The following is a 16,348-nucleotide window of genomic DNA, read 5'->3' on the forward strand; positions in this document are numbered from 1 at the left end:
CTGAAGTCTATCACCATCTCTATAGTCTTATTCACATTCAGAGACTAATAATGCCTCCCACACTATTCCAAAATCATCTACTTTCTAATCTTTTCTTTTGTCCTCCTTCTCATCTATTTCTCTTCTTCTTTATATCCTTCTTTTGTTCTTTTTTTCTTCTTTTTTGCAAAACAGCTAGTGTTGGTAGTGCTGTCATGGTCTTGTTGCTTTGGTCTGAATCTGTGATAATCATCACCGAAATGGAAATTTAAAATGTATTGAAAACAAATGTGGCATTTTTATTTCAAAGTCATTTAAATGAAAACAGCATTACATATTGTTGTTCTAATTGCTTTGCTGAAATCAGATTTGCTGTTGTTATAACGGTTAACGTCTTAATTTCTTTTCTTAGGCTGTTGTGAAATGGCTGCTGTGGTGAAACTCAGAATCATTCTTGGTGAAAATGATTCGTGGAGATTGATCTTTCCAAATGGGATGCCAAAGTCTATCAGGGAACTTGATCAGCAAATAAAGGGACAGTGTGGAGTTAATGGGGACATCTGGCTTTAGTTCACGGATGCAGAGTTTGAGAAGAAATTCACCAACTTGGAGTCAATGTCGGACATCCAGGACAAAAGTACCATCAAGGTCATCATCAGCTCAGTTGCATCTGCCCAGCCTGGTGACTCACAGCTCCATATTTACTCAGCTGATGCCACAAATATCCTCCTGCATATGATGTGAAGAAGCCAAAAAAAAGCTGAAGTAAATGCACTTTTTATTTAATCTATCCGAGCACTCAGAGCACTTCACACAACTTATCTCATTCACCCACAAGCACTTTTTCTATCTACCTTTCACACACATTCATACTCTGATGGATGCATTGCAGTTAGTGTCTTGCACAAGGACACAAGGATATGTGGCAAGTAGCCAGGGATGGAAAAACCAACCTTCCAATTAGCAGATGACCTGCTCTACCTCCTGAGCTACAGCCACTATGTAGCCCTCTACCTTCTGAAGAGGTAGAGAAGTGAATTATTGCCCCACCTATCCAGTTGGTGAACCTGCAGAGATGTTAGAAGAGTTCAGAGAGCTAAGGAAAAACAATGACCCCAGGGTGGCAGCAAGCTTTGGTCTCATAAGTTAATTGGTACATGAAGCACCGTTTATGGCTGATTTCAAAATAAGTTGGCCAACTCTATTCCATGTGTGTTAGGTAAGTGAATGGATCAAAAAGGACATCAATATTTAGCTTCCAGCTACAAATGGCAATATATGAATTCAGGAACCTAACATACAAGAAACTAGTGGACTATGCTTTCACATGTCTTGAAGAGGCTTAAGTGATTGTAGCATTCCAGCCGGACCTTATTCAGACGATGCACTCAATGATCATAATCGATGGACCATGGTGGGGTATTCCAACCCATTTATTCACAAGTTACCATAGACACATGGAGTTTATTTTTAATAAATAATATAAAACAAAATAAACATTCACTTGATATAATTACGTTTCCCCCATGCTAAATAATTCACAGAAAAGACACAGGAGGCGCTAGCATCAGCCTACTAGATCACTCAGAAACTTGTTAACAATCAAGTAATACATTTACAAATTGTCAGAAATGTAAACAACAAGTACAATACACAAACATACCTGTTCGCTTTCCAGCTAGATGCTAATTTAAAGATGTATGGAAAATGATAACTTTCTCATTAACCTTTTCTAGTGAGCAAACAGTAGCAGTTTGATCTTAATTCCCGGAAGTTGTCCATTCCGAATTTCAAAATAAGAGTCTAATGAACATTATAAGGTATAAATCATTCAGGGATTTAAGTATCTAAAAAATATCAAACAGAACAAATCTGGGTCATTTACAGTGATATTAAATGTATACTGAACAGTCATGTCACAGTCCTTGGTAAATTATTTTTGTTGTCTTGCTGCTTTAAGTTTCCTGGGGTTTCTCAAAGCTGCTATGTAAATCTAAGTTATGAAAGTATTGTTACTATTAGCCAAACTAAGTTTTGTCCATCAAGGTCTATGCCAAAAAGGGTGGAGTACAAGGGAGAAAGATGAAGACCATCATGGCACCTACAACCCAGCTATGATCCCAATTAAAAAGTTACGGAAACCTAGCTATCCGCATTAGGGATCATGAGTGAATGCCAATTAACATCAGAAAACCATGAGCACATTACTAATTATCCTGTGCTCTAATATCAGAGCCCTTTGGAATTTCTTATTTATAAAAGATAACGATGATCCAGAGTTTGATTAAAGTGGCGGGTGGGCTCTTTAAGCCAATTGAGTCTAATAGTAGATTAAATGCCATGTTATGGATGTTAAATTATCCATGATAATTATTTTATCTGAACTGATAACTAAATCAGATAAAAAGTCAGGAAAAAACAGTTTTTCGAGTTTTCCAATTAGGGTGGACAAAGCTAAAAATTAGACTAATGAATTAAAACTCTGTCTGGGTCTATAGTTGATAGATGACCAGGTGTGGAAGATTGCTGCCAATCCCCCTCCTCAGCATGTACTTTGAGGATTGTGACAGAGATCAAACTCATTTTGCTAACTAAAGGAGTATCAGACAATCATCCTGCTGTAACCAGGTCTCTGAAATTGTTATGACATAATATCAGTGGAGCAGAACACACAGACATGTTTGGTTGCGGTGCAGTGGTTTTATTTACAATGACAAAAACAACACAATTCCAGGGTGTGAGGGGAGTGCTCAAATGGTCTGCAGAAAAAGGAGAGCAGAGATTAGTGCTAGTATACGGAGAGGCAAAAACAAGGATAATACGAGGGAGAGAGTTGGAGAGCTTACTTGTCACGAACTGATTACCAGCCCGGGCTGGGGCGATGAGGAGCCAAAGGTCTGAGGAGGGTTGAGTGCGGGCAGGCTGTGCCGAAGGTAAAGGAAAAAAGTCAAGAGAGTCCAGATGGAGATGAACCTCAGAGGATATGGGGCTGACGATCGTAGAAGCGAGGCTGGCGGTAGGAAGGAATACAAGCGAGGAACGATCTTCACACATTCGTTGGTTTGAAAGTATAGCATTCAGCACATTTGGCATGTTACCACTTGTGGATGAAACAATACTCCGACACCAGACATCTTCTGCACAGCTCCTTAAAAGCCCCAGCTGATGATGCCTGATGTTTCGCAGGGGTGCCAGAGATCCCACAGATCACAGCCCTGCCCTTCTGTTCTGCAAAAGTGAAAGTGACAGCTCAGCCATAGCACACTACCTCCCAGCTCCTAATAGTAATATGTTGATCAATTATTAAATCGTGTACCAACAGGGACTAAGAGGAGAGAACTAATATTTAATAAACCACATTTAACTGTTTTACTTTTTGGTACAGCTGAGGATGCTATATTGTTCTTTCTTTGTGTGTTTTTAAATCATTTTTTGCTGATTTTTGGTTTGTCTCTTGGTGATTTGGAAATAGACACAGTCTCTGTAGGAATGGGGGATAACACCTGTATAGGTCCCTCAGAATGATCTATACTAAGACTTGAGAAGCTTATTCAAGGTTATTTTCAAAATAGTGAAAATGTGACAGTGATAGGACAGGGATCCTCTAAATAGATGCCTGTCCCATGCTGTTACCTGATGAGCCACGTTAATGTTAACCTTCACAGACATGCGTTTACTTGCATCTTAACTTCATGGAAGGGGGGAAAAAAAGCTTTAAATACATCACAAAAAATTGCGTTATTGTATAAGAAATGCCTTTGGTGCAAGAAGGTGTCTGCCTCACACAGTGTATATTGACAATGAGGTGGAGTGGTTAAACTCTTCAGGTTCAACTACCATCAGTTGAGCAGTATCCGTTTTGCATCTGAGGTGCTCCACATACCAAGCAGGGAAAAATTCAACAACATTTGAGCAGCTGTCAGCTCCCCACTCCTCTCTCTCTCTCCCAGGGCCTAGCATGCTACTAAAATAGGGGAGCCATGATTAGATGGTGGCTGCCAGCCACACTGGCCAGCCTCCCCTTGCACTCCCTGAACCCACTGCACCACCCCTCTGCTACCGCTGAACCACAGACTACACCCTGCCACATATCTCCACTGACTGAGTCAGGCCACGGAGCTACCAGGCCTAGTCTCGGGCTACACCAAACACATCTGCAAAATGCTGTTGCAATGCAGCAACATCTGCTCTCTGGAGTGGCTCTGTGTTTACATACACTCTGGGCCAGCTGACAGTGGAGGAAGGGAGTTCCAAAGACGGGGGGCAAAGCAACAGAAAGCCCTGCACCCCATGGTGCCTAGCTGGGGGGAAGGGACGGAAAAAGAAGGAGGGTATGGTGGAGGAAACATATTCATAAAATGCTACTCATTGTGAAACGAATCACATACAGTGGGGCAAAAAAGTATTTAGTCAGCCACCGATTGTGCAAGTTCCCCCACTTAAAATGATGACAGAGGTCAGTAATTTGCACCAGAGGTACACTTCAACTGTGAGAGACAGAATGTGAAAAAAAATCCACGAATTCACATGGTAGGATTTGTAAAGAATTTATTCGTAAATTAGGGTGGAACATAAGTATTTGGTCACCTCAAACAAGGAAAATCTCTGGCTCTCACAGACCTGTAACGTCTTCTGTAAGAAGCTTTTCTGTCCCCCACTCGTTACCTGTATGAATGGCACCTGTTTGAACTCATCATCTGTATAAAAGACACCTGTCCACAGCCTCAAACAGTCAGACTCCAAACTCCGCCATGGCCAAGACCAAAGAGCTTTCGAAGGACACCAGGAAAAGTATTGTAGACCTGCACCAGACTGGGAAGAGTGAATCTACAATAGGCAAGCAGCTTGGTGTGAAAAAATCAACTGTGGGAGCAATCATCAGAAAATGGAAGACATACAAGACCACTATTAATCTCCCTCGATCTGGGGCTCCACGCAAGATCTCATCCCGTGGGGTCAAAATGATCATGAGAACGGTGAGCAAAGATCCCTGAACCACACGGGGGGACCTGGTGAATGACCTGCAGAGAGCTGGGACCAAAGTAACAAAGGTCACCATCAGTAACACACTACAACGGCAAGGAATCAAATCCCGCAGTGCCAGACGTGTTCCGCTGCTGAAGCCAGTGCATGTCCAGGCCCGTCTGAAGTTTGCCAGAGAGCACATGGATGATACAGCAGAGGATTGGGAGAATGTCATGTGGTCAGATGAAACCAAAGTAGAACTTTTTGGTATAAACTCAACTCGTCGTGTTTGGAGGAAGAAGAATACTGAGTTGCATCCCAAGAACACCATACCTACTGTGAAGCATGGGGGTGGAAACATCATGCTATGGGGCTGTTTTTCTGCCAAGGGGACAGGACGACTGATCCGTGTTAAGGACAGAATGAATGGGGCCATGTATCGTGAGATTTTGAGCCAAAACCTCCTTCCATCAGTGAGAACTTTGAAGATGAAACGAGGCTGGGTCTTCCAACATGACAATGATCCAAAACACACCGCCCGGGCAACAAAGGAATGGCTCCGTAAGAAGCATTTGAAAGTCCTGGAGTGGCCTAGCCAGTCTCCAGACCTCAACCCCATAGAAAATCTGTGGCGGGAGTTGAAAGTCCGTGTTGCTCGGCGACAGCCCCAAAACATCACTGCTCTCAAGAAGATCTGCATGGAGGAATGGGCCAAAATACCAGCTACTGTGTGTGCAAACCTGGTAAAGACCTATAGTAAACGTTTGACCTCTGTTATTGCCAACAAAGGTTATGTTACAAAGTATTGAGTTGTATTTTTGTTATTGACCAAATACTTATTTTCCACCCTGATTTATGAATAAATTCTTTACAAATCCTACCATGTGGATTCATGGATTTTTTTTTCACATTCTGTCTCTCACAGTTGAAGTGTACCTCTGGTGCAAATTACTGACCTCTGTCATCATTTTAGGTGGGGGAACTTGCACAATCGGTGGCTGACTAAATACTTTTTTGCCCCACTGTATTCCTGGACCACGGTGAAAGCTCACATTGTCTACATTGTCTACCTGGCTGTAGCTCAGGAGGTAGAGCAGGTACTGATCGGAAGGTTGGTGGTTCGATCCTCCTCCAGTCTGCATGTTAAGTATCCTTGGGCAAGATACTGACCCCAAGTTGCTCATCCATTGGAGTATGAATGTGTGTGTATGTGTGTATGTGTGTATGTGTGTGTGTGTGTGTGTGTGTGTGTGTGTGTGTGTGTGTGTGTGTGTGTGTGTGTGTGTGTGTGTGTGTGTGTGTGTGAGTGAATGTAGTTAGAAAGCACTAAGTATAGAGAAAGTGCTTGAGGTAATGGGTGTGATTGGGTGAATGTGGCATGTTGTATACAGCGCTTTCAGTACCCCAGCAGAGTAGAAAAGTGCTATATAAGAATCAGTCCATTCAGTCTACAATGATAAAATACAAGGGATGCGCTCTCATGATCTCTCTGCTCAAGCAAAGCATCCCGTAGACAAGTGGTTCGCGTACGTGGTATTTGGGTTCTATCTAATAGTACACGGGAAGTCTACAGATTAAATAATACACCATGTTCTGGCTGAGGGATTTCTGAAAAATTAAAATGTACAGCTCTGTTATCACTTCCAACATAAATGAAGACAGAAAACTAAACAGCAGTGGCATTTGTAGGGTTACTGAAGTTGTACTAGGTGGTATATAATTATGTGCTATGTGGTAGCTAGCTACACAGCTATGTTAGCATAATATAAACACAGTGAAGCTGGAGGATGAACGCTAAATTTTTTCCACTTGCTAAAGGTTAACATGAGGGTTCCCAATGGTTAGGGACAAATGCTGTTGCATGGCAGGATGATGTAAACAGACCAAACTTCAGTCAGAAGAGCAACTGAGATAATCTTTCCACAATACGAGGTCAGTCATTAATATACTGCTGCATGGGCTGGGCTGTAAGGTTTGAAAAACTGATCTTTAAAATGAATAGCGGTAATAAAATCCGAGAGAGGCCGACAGTGATCACTGCCTTTTTTGGGGGGCTTGTTCCGATTAAACAGAACAAGACACAAAGCATTGACACATGTTAAAAATACAACAGCCCTGATAAACCCAGAGTAGTTTGTTCATACGTCATCACTTAAAGACTGGATATCTCACCTGCTGTGAATGTTTTAAAACAGTACAGTTGTTATTATTATCACTTGTCACATCCACATCCAGCCACTCCACCAACCTGTCAGTCTGAGGGTGGTAGATGCTAGTTCGAACAGATTTAATGCCCAGTAGTTCATGCAGTTCTTTTAGTGTGCGAGACATGAACAATATGCAAGGTTACCTGAAAGAGTGTTACATTCTTTGCTGAAATGCTGCAGAGCTGCACTGCTTCGGGATACCATTTCACATTGTCCACCAGAACTAATACAAAGTGATATCCTAGTGCGCTCTGGTGAAAGGGCCTGATGAGGTCCGTGCCAATGTGCTCAAATGGCACTTCCATTAAAGGCAGTGGGCACAAAGGCGGTCTTGGAATGGCCGGCTGGTTCAACAGCTGACATTCTGGGTACATCAACAGATTGACACTGACAGCACAGACATCACATGTTCCTACTAATTGTGAACAGATCTCCACCCACTGCCCCAATAATTCATTAAACCCAGGCCAATCCGATCCCAGAACTAAGGGATACGTTAGGCAAGATCTAAGCCTATGTGTTTTGCCCTTATATTTAATTTCCACTTATGAATATCCCCATGCACACATCTAACTTCCACCCACTCTGCTTCCAGCAATGGCCCCTTACATACCAGGATTTGATGGATGCATGGAAGTTGATATAAGTTGCTGATTTACCTGGGCATTCATTTGTTTTTGTGTTGTTGAGATGTTTTTAAACTTGTAATACCATGCTATAACAACTTCAGAAATCATCTACATCTAGTCACATTAACATAGAGTATCCATCCATCCATTCATCCATTCATTCTCTTCTGCTTATCCTTATTAGGGTCGCAGAGGGTGAGAGGAAGGGTATACCCTGGACCAATGTTCCCTCTAATTTTTCATGCGTCTGAGCGAACACACAAACTCCCTGAGCGGTCCCTTGGACCACTGTGAGCAACATTAGACGTATGCACTGTGGTCACGCCAGCATCGAATCCATCCAAGTTACATGGTTTATTAAAATAATCAAATTACAGCATTTACATTTATGTTGGACTACTTTTAATTAACTGCTTTAGCCCACTTACAATAAAAATTTAAAAAAAATCTTGTTCATGACCTGTGTAGAATGTGTCATGGTTCGCTTGAGAACTCAAACGCAGGACTCAGAGGCACAGTCAGTATTTATTACAGTTCCACCAGGTGTATATACAAACAGTGCAGGGGATAGTGCTATATACAAAGCGGTGACAGGGAAAAGGCTCTGGGGAAGTCCAGGTAGGGAAAAGACACTTGCTCCTCTTCTGACTCTCTCTCCAAACACTCACACAAAAAGGGAATCCGCTCTGGGAATGCAGGGTCGGGTCCAGGGGATCTATGTACAGAAGGAAACACACGTTAGAGGTTTTGCAAAGGGAAGCAAAAGAGAACTTGCTCAGAGCCGGGCTGCACTGACGCGAGTCACACACAACGATCCAGCGATGAGTAGAAGCCACTCCCTGGCTTAAATGCTGGCTGCACTGATGAGGCCCAGGTGTTTCCTCGTGGGCCAAGGGTGTGAACCCACCATGAGTTCCGCCCTGGCGGGAGAGAGGGAGAGAGAGAGCAAGAGAGAGAACACTACTAGTCAGCGGCCTGCTGATCCCTGGCCGTGACAGTACCCCCCCCCCCAAACGGGAGCCCCCCGGCGACCCCCAGGCTTCCCCGGGTGAGCCGCATTGAACTCCCGCAACATGTCCTTGTCCAGCAGCGCCGCCCGCAGGATCCACAAGCGCTCCTCAAGACCGTAGCCCTCCCAGTCCACCAGATACTGCAAGCCGCGCCCCAGGCGCCTGACATTCATGATCCGAGAGACGGTGAACGCCGGATGGCCGTCGATGAACCGGGCGGGCGGCGGGGGCCTGGAGGGAGGGCACAAAGGACTGGAGAGACAGGGTTTCACTTGAGACACGTGGAAAACGTTATGAATGCGCATATTCCGAGGTAGCTGAAGACGGACGGAAACTGGGTTAATCAAAGAGTCAATCACAAATGGGCCGATTAAGGTGGGAGACAGCTTCTTCGATTCTGACCTGAGAGAAACAAACCTGGTCGACAGCCAAACCGGTCCTGTGGCGGTCCGCCAAGCGTTTGTTCCGGTCCGCTGTTCGGAGAAGGGCGGTCCACGTGGCCTTCCAGGCACGCCGACACCGTCGGAGGTGCTGTTGAACTGAAGGCACAAAATGCTCACCTTCAACTGCCGGGAACAGGGGTGGTTGGAAGCCCAGAGAGGCCTCGAAGGGGGAAACACCGGTGGCCGAGGAGGTGAGGCTGTTATGCGCATACTCGATCCAAGGGAGCTGTTCGCTCCAGGTGGTTTGGTGGGTGGAGGCCACACATCGCAGGGCCGCTTCGAGCTCTGTTTGACCATTCGTCTGCGGGTGAAAGCCGGAGGAGAGACTGACCTGAGCCCCAAGGGCGGAGCAGAATTCCCTCCAGACGCGGGAAGTGAATTGCGGACCTCTGTCGGACACAACATCAGTGGGGATCCCATGGAGACGGAAGACGTGGGTTGTTAGGAGCTGGGCGGTCTCCAGAGCCGTGGGAAGCTTAGGGAGGGCGACAAAGCGTACAGCTTTAGAAAAACGGTCAATTATGGTGACAATAACTGTGTTACCTGAAGATGGTGGTAGGCCTGTCACAAAGTCGATAGCGATATGTGACCAGGGGCGGCTTGGTGTAGGTAGAGGCCGGAGCAGACCAGCGCAGGTTGGTTAACAGTCTTGTTCTGCGCGCAGACTGGACAGGCAGTGACGTACTCACGGACGTCGTTGGTGAGGGTGGGCCACCAGGCGAAACGTTGGATGAATGAGATGGTGCGGTGGACCCCTGGGTGGCAGGTAAACTTGGCGGTATGAGCCCAGTGCAGCACCTGGTAGGGAACAAAAAGCGATCCAGGTGGGCCGGTTCCAGGGTCCGGTTCCGTTCGTTGGGCCTCCTTTATGGCAGACTCTATTTCCCAGGTCAGCGTTCCGATAACACAAGTGGGCGGGAGAATGGGAGAGTCACGGGCAACGTCCTCGGAGACAGTGAATTGACGAGAGAGAGCATCGGGTTTGGTGTTGCGAGATCCAGGCCTGTAAGTGATAGTGAACTGAAACCGAGTGAAGAACAGGGCCCACCTGACTTGTCGGGCATTGAGCCGTTTTGCTGACCGGATATACTCCAGATTTTTATGATCTGTCCAAACCACAAAAGGCTGGGCTGCGCCCTCCTTTCCTCTTCAGAGGGGCGTGGGCCAAGGGCGTGAACCCACCAGTTCCGCCCTGGCGGGAGAGAGAGAGAGAGAGAGAGAGCAAGAGAGAGAACACTACTAGTCAGCGGCCTGCTGATCCCCTGGCCGTGACAAAATCCAATTTTGAAAACACAACTTTCTTTTTTTTTCTTTTTCTTTTGTTTTAATAAAGCTCTGACTTGTATTATGAGTATGAATCTGTGGTCTAGGAGAGAGTCCTGTAACTCTCTGTCTGCAAAATACAGTAAATAATGACCAATGTTGGGCAATTAATTATATAGTTACTTCTTCAAAAAAAGTAACTGAGTTTTGCAAACAACAAAGTTTCTTGCAGCTGTTTACCTAAAAATGCAGCCAAGGCGTTTTTTTAAATAAACATTTCAAACTATTTACAGAACAATCGGGTGTTCTGCATCAAATTTGATGCCACACAAATTATTTGTGCCACTCCGAAGAATAATTTCTGTCCACTATGAGATAAAGGCGAACAACAGACTGATACCTGCAGGCCTGACAACAGGAGATTTATCACTCCTGTAACACCTGTAACATTCAGTAGTCACCTCATTGTTCTGACACACAACAAAACTATTGACTACACTACACACTAACTACAGAAGATTTGCGCTAAATGTTGCAAATCTCTCACATCTCAAAATACTGCCGTCACTCGTAAAACTTCCCCCTTTCCTAAACAACTAAATGCCATGTTGCCATATAAGTTTTTGATTGGTTGACATGGTACTTTTTTCGATGAACAGGAAAGGGTGGGGTTTTTTTTGGTTTTGTCTCACAGGCGGAGAGTGCTTTTGAACGTTTTCCTTATAAACACCGTTTTTACCATTTCTTCCCGCAGTAAAAATAAACAACGATAGTATTCAGGAAGAAAACCAAACATTACAGATATTTTTATCATAACTCTGGTTTTACGTGGCCTATCAACACAATTTAAAAACTGGTATAAAGTCCACATTTTTTCCGTTAATTGTTCCGCCTGTCCTGCTCACATCTCCAATGGTTGTACACGTTGTCATTACACGTTGTCATTTTCTGTGCACAGAGACCGCGCCAGCCGTGCGCAATTGCGCACGCGCACAGCTTAGAGGGAACATTGCCCTGGACTGATCACCAGTTTGTCGCAAGGCTAACACAGAGACAGACAACTATTCATCATTTACACCTATGGCCAATATTCTGCCCCCCTGTTGTTGCTTTATTGGGTTTCTTTGGCTGATGCATTTCTGAGTTTTCCCACTAGTGGGCAGAATTACCCCTTGTGTGCACTACACTGCCCCCTTTGGGGATGTGTTGTAAGCAGCAGGAAAAGTTCACGCAGGCAGTGTGAGAAAATGCTTGGAGCAAAAAACAAGCTGCACAACTTTAAGCCCAGTTTACATCGTTGGGGAGTTTGTTGAGCCATAATCTGTAAGTAATCAATGTGTAGCTTTATTTTCTGTAAGATTTGTTACTTTCCTGTTACTTAAGAGGTTATTTGAACTGATAAGGAAAGATGTTTATGGTGAATGTAATGGATAAGAAAAGCTGTGTTGCTAACTTCTGTTTTTGGTTACATAATAAGTCGATACTGATGCTTACATATTATTTTACTTTATGTTCACATTCTTACAAATTAAAAGAGAAAAAAACGGTCTTCAGTTAAAGACACAAAGACAAAGCGATGTGTCCTGTCGTTCCTGGAACCATCTCGTCTTATGCATAGGGTGAATAGCCATACATTCACCTGAGGGCAGCAGAGCCAATCTAGAATAACCAATTCACCCAACCAAACTAATTGCATGTATTTGGACTTTGGGAGGAAGCCAGAGTACCCAGAGAGAGAGCACGCACAAACACAAAGAGAACATACAAATTCTACACAGAAAGGCTTTGGCCTTTGGAGTCAAACCTTCTTGCTATGAAGCAACAGTACCACCACATCACCGTTCTGCCCTAACATGGCAAAATATGTTAAAATAACAAACATCAAGTTTATACAGTGTGGAAGTGCAAGTTAGAGATTTGTGCTAGCTCAGGGATACTGTTTTCTAATCTGAAGATAAAGGATGGTTATAAAACATGTGAAAAAATCTGCCTCTAAAACAAGCTTAGTTTAAATAAATGCCTATGACGTCTGCAGTTCATATAAATAGTGGACAATTCAAGGTCACTATTTGAGGAAACGTGGAAACATTATAATTTCCCTTTGACATGCATTATCTTTTGCCTATGATTTTACTTTTTTTCTGTTTTACAGTATATAAAACAACATTATCTTTCTACTGTCAAAACAAGGAACACAGTATGCAGCAAAGCAGGATAATAAAGATGTCTAGTGAGAGCTCAAGCTCTGAAAGTGGAGAAAAAAGTCTGGAATTTTATTTTTGACTCTGCAGAGGCAAAGTGACAATCTGTGTCTAGCTGAAAAAATAATGAGCCAGCAATGCTCACTCATCACTTTAGGCAGAGGATCTCTTTGCAATTAGACAGGATAGTCCGACCCATCCACACCCGTGCCAGTGTGTTGTTTGTAGACAGTTCAGAAAGTTGCTCAGTCTTGGTTTGCCCCTGGGAGAGCAGTTGGCTGTTTCACCCTACAAATACATAGCTGCAGCAGTCACTTGACACCTGATTGAATCTTTAGAATCGTGGGATGCAGCTTTATAAAAGGAATGATGAGATAAGAGTTCTATACGGTGGCTGGGAAGTGCAAATCGCAACAAATTAAAAAACCCCAACAAATTACAAAAACCCACAACAAATTAAAAAAAAACACAACAAATTAAAAATCCTTGACGGAAAGGGATTGTCTGAAATACCGGAAGTGACACAACGATTAGGCTTACTCCATATTTGTAACTCAGAAAAGTGATTCGGGATGTCAACAAATGTCAAGAAACGCACTCCTCACAGCGCTTCCTCATTACCCTGACGGTGCTCGCTGCACTACATAGAGAACCGGAAAATGTTTTGCCCGTTTTGTGGCGTTAGCTTCAGCCTTTTCACCCCTTTTTGTGCTTCCTGTGGACAGTCTCTGGAGCTTTTGCAGGACACAGACCAGGCTGAAGGGTCAGACAAGCTACAGTACTGCATGAAATATTTCAACAAAGGTCACTTATATAGTGTTATCATGGACATGATGTTAGGTTTGCATGGTGTAAAGATGAGTTTAAGGAGTCTTAAAAGTAAACTCAATAATGCTGGACTTTACTGAAGAAAACATTTTCACTCCAGAACAACGATCATTAACGCAATCAGAGCGGAGCTTCAAGGACCTGGGCGATTGTTTGGGTATCGAACAATGTGGCAGGTACTTAAACAAAAGCATCATCTTAAAGTGAAGAGGGATGATGTGATGAAAATACTCCGGGAGCTTAATCCTCATGGATGCCAGATGAGAACACGCAGAAGATTCATTAGGAGAACCTATCATTTGCTGGGACCCAACTACATGTGGCATGCTGATGGTTATGACAAGCTCAAACCATTCGGTTTGGCCATTTCAGGGTGCATTGATGGATTTTCACGCAAGGTTTTGTTGCTAGAATGTGGACCTACCAATAATAATCCAGTGGTCATGGCTTACTATTACTTGTCATGTGTTGGGAGCCTTGGTGTTGTACCGATGAGACTGAGAACTGACTGTGGGACAGAAAACGGCATTATGGCTGCAGTTCAGTGTGCACTATGTCACCATCATGATGACCACTTCAGCGGAGACTCCAGTCACATGTTTGGTTCATCAACGAATAACCAGCGAATTGAGTCCTGGTGGTCCATATATCGAAAAGGAAGGTAAATATAACATTTAAGTTTGCCTGATATTTAAAGGTGTAACAAATTTGAATGTTGTGCAAAAGTTGATTTATTGTCAGTCTGCCCCAGGGCAGCTGTGGCTACAACTGTAGCTGCCTCCACCAGTGTGCGAATGTGAGAGTGAATGAATAGTGGAATTGTAAAGCGCTTTGAGGGCCTCGGAAAGCGCTATATAATGCAATTCATTATTATTATTATTATTATTTCAGTAATTCAACTTAAAAAGTAAAACCGATATTAAATACTCATTATTTGCCAAACTAGACATTTTTAGCCCATTTAGTAATTATGATGATTATGATTTGGAACTTAAGAAAAACCCAACTTCAAAACCAGAATATTGTGAAAAGGTTAAATATTTTAGATTTAAAGTGCCACTCTACTATGAGCTAATTAATTCAAATTACCTGCAAAGGGTTCCTGAGCCTCTAAATGGTCTTTCTAATTCAGGAGGACTCACAGGATGGACATGACTGCTGTCCTGACAGCTGTGGGGAAAAAAAACATAATTGACACCCTCCATAAAGAACACCTTAAAACAGCGGTCCCCAACCTTTTTTGCGCCACGGACCGGTTTATGCCCAACAATATTTTCATGGACCGGCCTTTAAAGTGTCACGGATAAATACAACAAAATAAAACTAGTACCCGTACCGAAAAAAAGAAAATTTATTCATAACACACGTGAAAAGACCAAGGAAAACCGAGTAAATGATAAAAACGATAACAAAATAATGCTGAAAACTGATAAAAACCCTGAAAACTATACATTTCACACCTGAGCCTCAACTCTCGCGGCCCGGTACCAAACGACTCACAGACCGGTACCCGCTTGAGGCCCGGGGTTTGGGGACCGCTGCCTTAAAAGACGTTGGCTGTTCCCAGAGACTATCAAAGCACATTAATAGAAAGTTTTGTCTAATGTAAGTGTGGATAAAAGGGGTGTCACATAGTGTAGTGGCTAAGACCTCAAGGCTGCTACTGAAGCATCCTGGTCTTCCATAACACCTCAACAGATCCACAGACTGATAGCAGTAATTTATGCAAAAAGGACCCAAACAAATAGAACATACAAATTGTTAGAGACTTTGAATTTGGGTTTTTCATAAGCTCTACGTCTTAATCATTAACATTATAACAAATACTTGAAATACCTCACTTTGTATGTAATGAGTTAATATCAATTCAATTCAATATCAATTTGAATTACTAAAATAAATGAACTTTTGCACATTACTCAAATGTTTTAGATTTTTGCGTGTATGCAATCCCTTTCAATAGAAAACTGACTGGAGTCTATATATGATTCAGTTAAAATGAACTGTAACGTGCCATGCGATGACATGTTGTGAAACGATGCCATGTAAACAAACTAAACTATTTCTAAACATTTTTTTTAACAATTTCTGTAGGGCTCAGTTTTGGTTGGAGCTGTTTGCGGATCTTCGAGACGTCAATGGAAGTCACGAGCATCAGTGCCTTTTGAGATTTTGCCTCACTGACATTGTTCAGAAGGATCTTGATGAATGTGTGAAGCTGTGGAACACTCATCGGATTCGTCCCTCAAGAACAGCTTCATGTCCAGGAGGTGTGCCAAATAAACTGTACTACCTACCCCCACAGGTAATGGATAATAATGATCAAATAATTACTTTGTGTAAATGTCAGTGAGAGGTGAAATGTCTTCAAGCAACTTATAGAAGTCCAGACGCTTTTCTTTGCAAGCTCCTTTGACTACGATGACCTGGATGACTGAGAACCTTCACAGACACTTTGTGTAAACCTATATTAATGCAATTGTCTTCCATTGACCACAGACACGGCTCCAGGGACTGTGGATTCCTGATTCAACAATCTGAACTGGACACTTTTCCTGAGTCTAGGCTGTCAGTAGTTGTATGTGGGGACTCAAACATACAGGAGTATCTGAATTTTGTAATGGAGCAAAATCATTTTCAAAAGCCAGTCTGCTGGGAGTCTGCCACTGAACTTTACATGAAGTTATTAGAAATTGCACATTTCTAAAAAAAAAAAAAAAAAAAAAAAAAGGGCTTTTTGTTGTTTTTACCAAAACCTATAGCATATGCTGTATTTTTGGACTAGGCTACATGAGTTGGCTGAAGATGCCAAAAGTTTAAGTT

General features: G+C 43.1%; 1 long non-coding RNA gene across 1 annotated transcript; it reads right to left on the minus strand.

The window, feature by feature from the left end:
- Positions 1-8,286: 8,286 nt before the first annotated feature.
- On the minus strand, positions 8,287-8,658 carry LOC113037114 (uncharacterized). The gene is made up of 2 exons (XR_003274575.1): positions 8,577-8,658; positions 8,287-8,495 (listed from the first exon to the last, which is right to left on the minus strand). It is a non-coding gene; the product is annotated as an uncharacterized LOC113037114 (long non-coding RNA).
- Positions 8,659-16,348: the final 7,690 nt, after the last annotated feature.

The sequence above is a fragment of the Astatotilapia calliptera genome, chromosome 15 (assembly GCF_900246225.1).
Source record: "Astatotilapia calliptera chromosome 15, fAstCal1.2, whole genome shotgun sequence".
Taxonomy (NCBI): Eukaryota; Metazoa; Chordata; class Actinopteri; order Cichliformes; family Cichlidae; genus Astatotilapia; species Astatotilapia calliptera.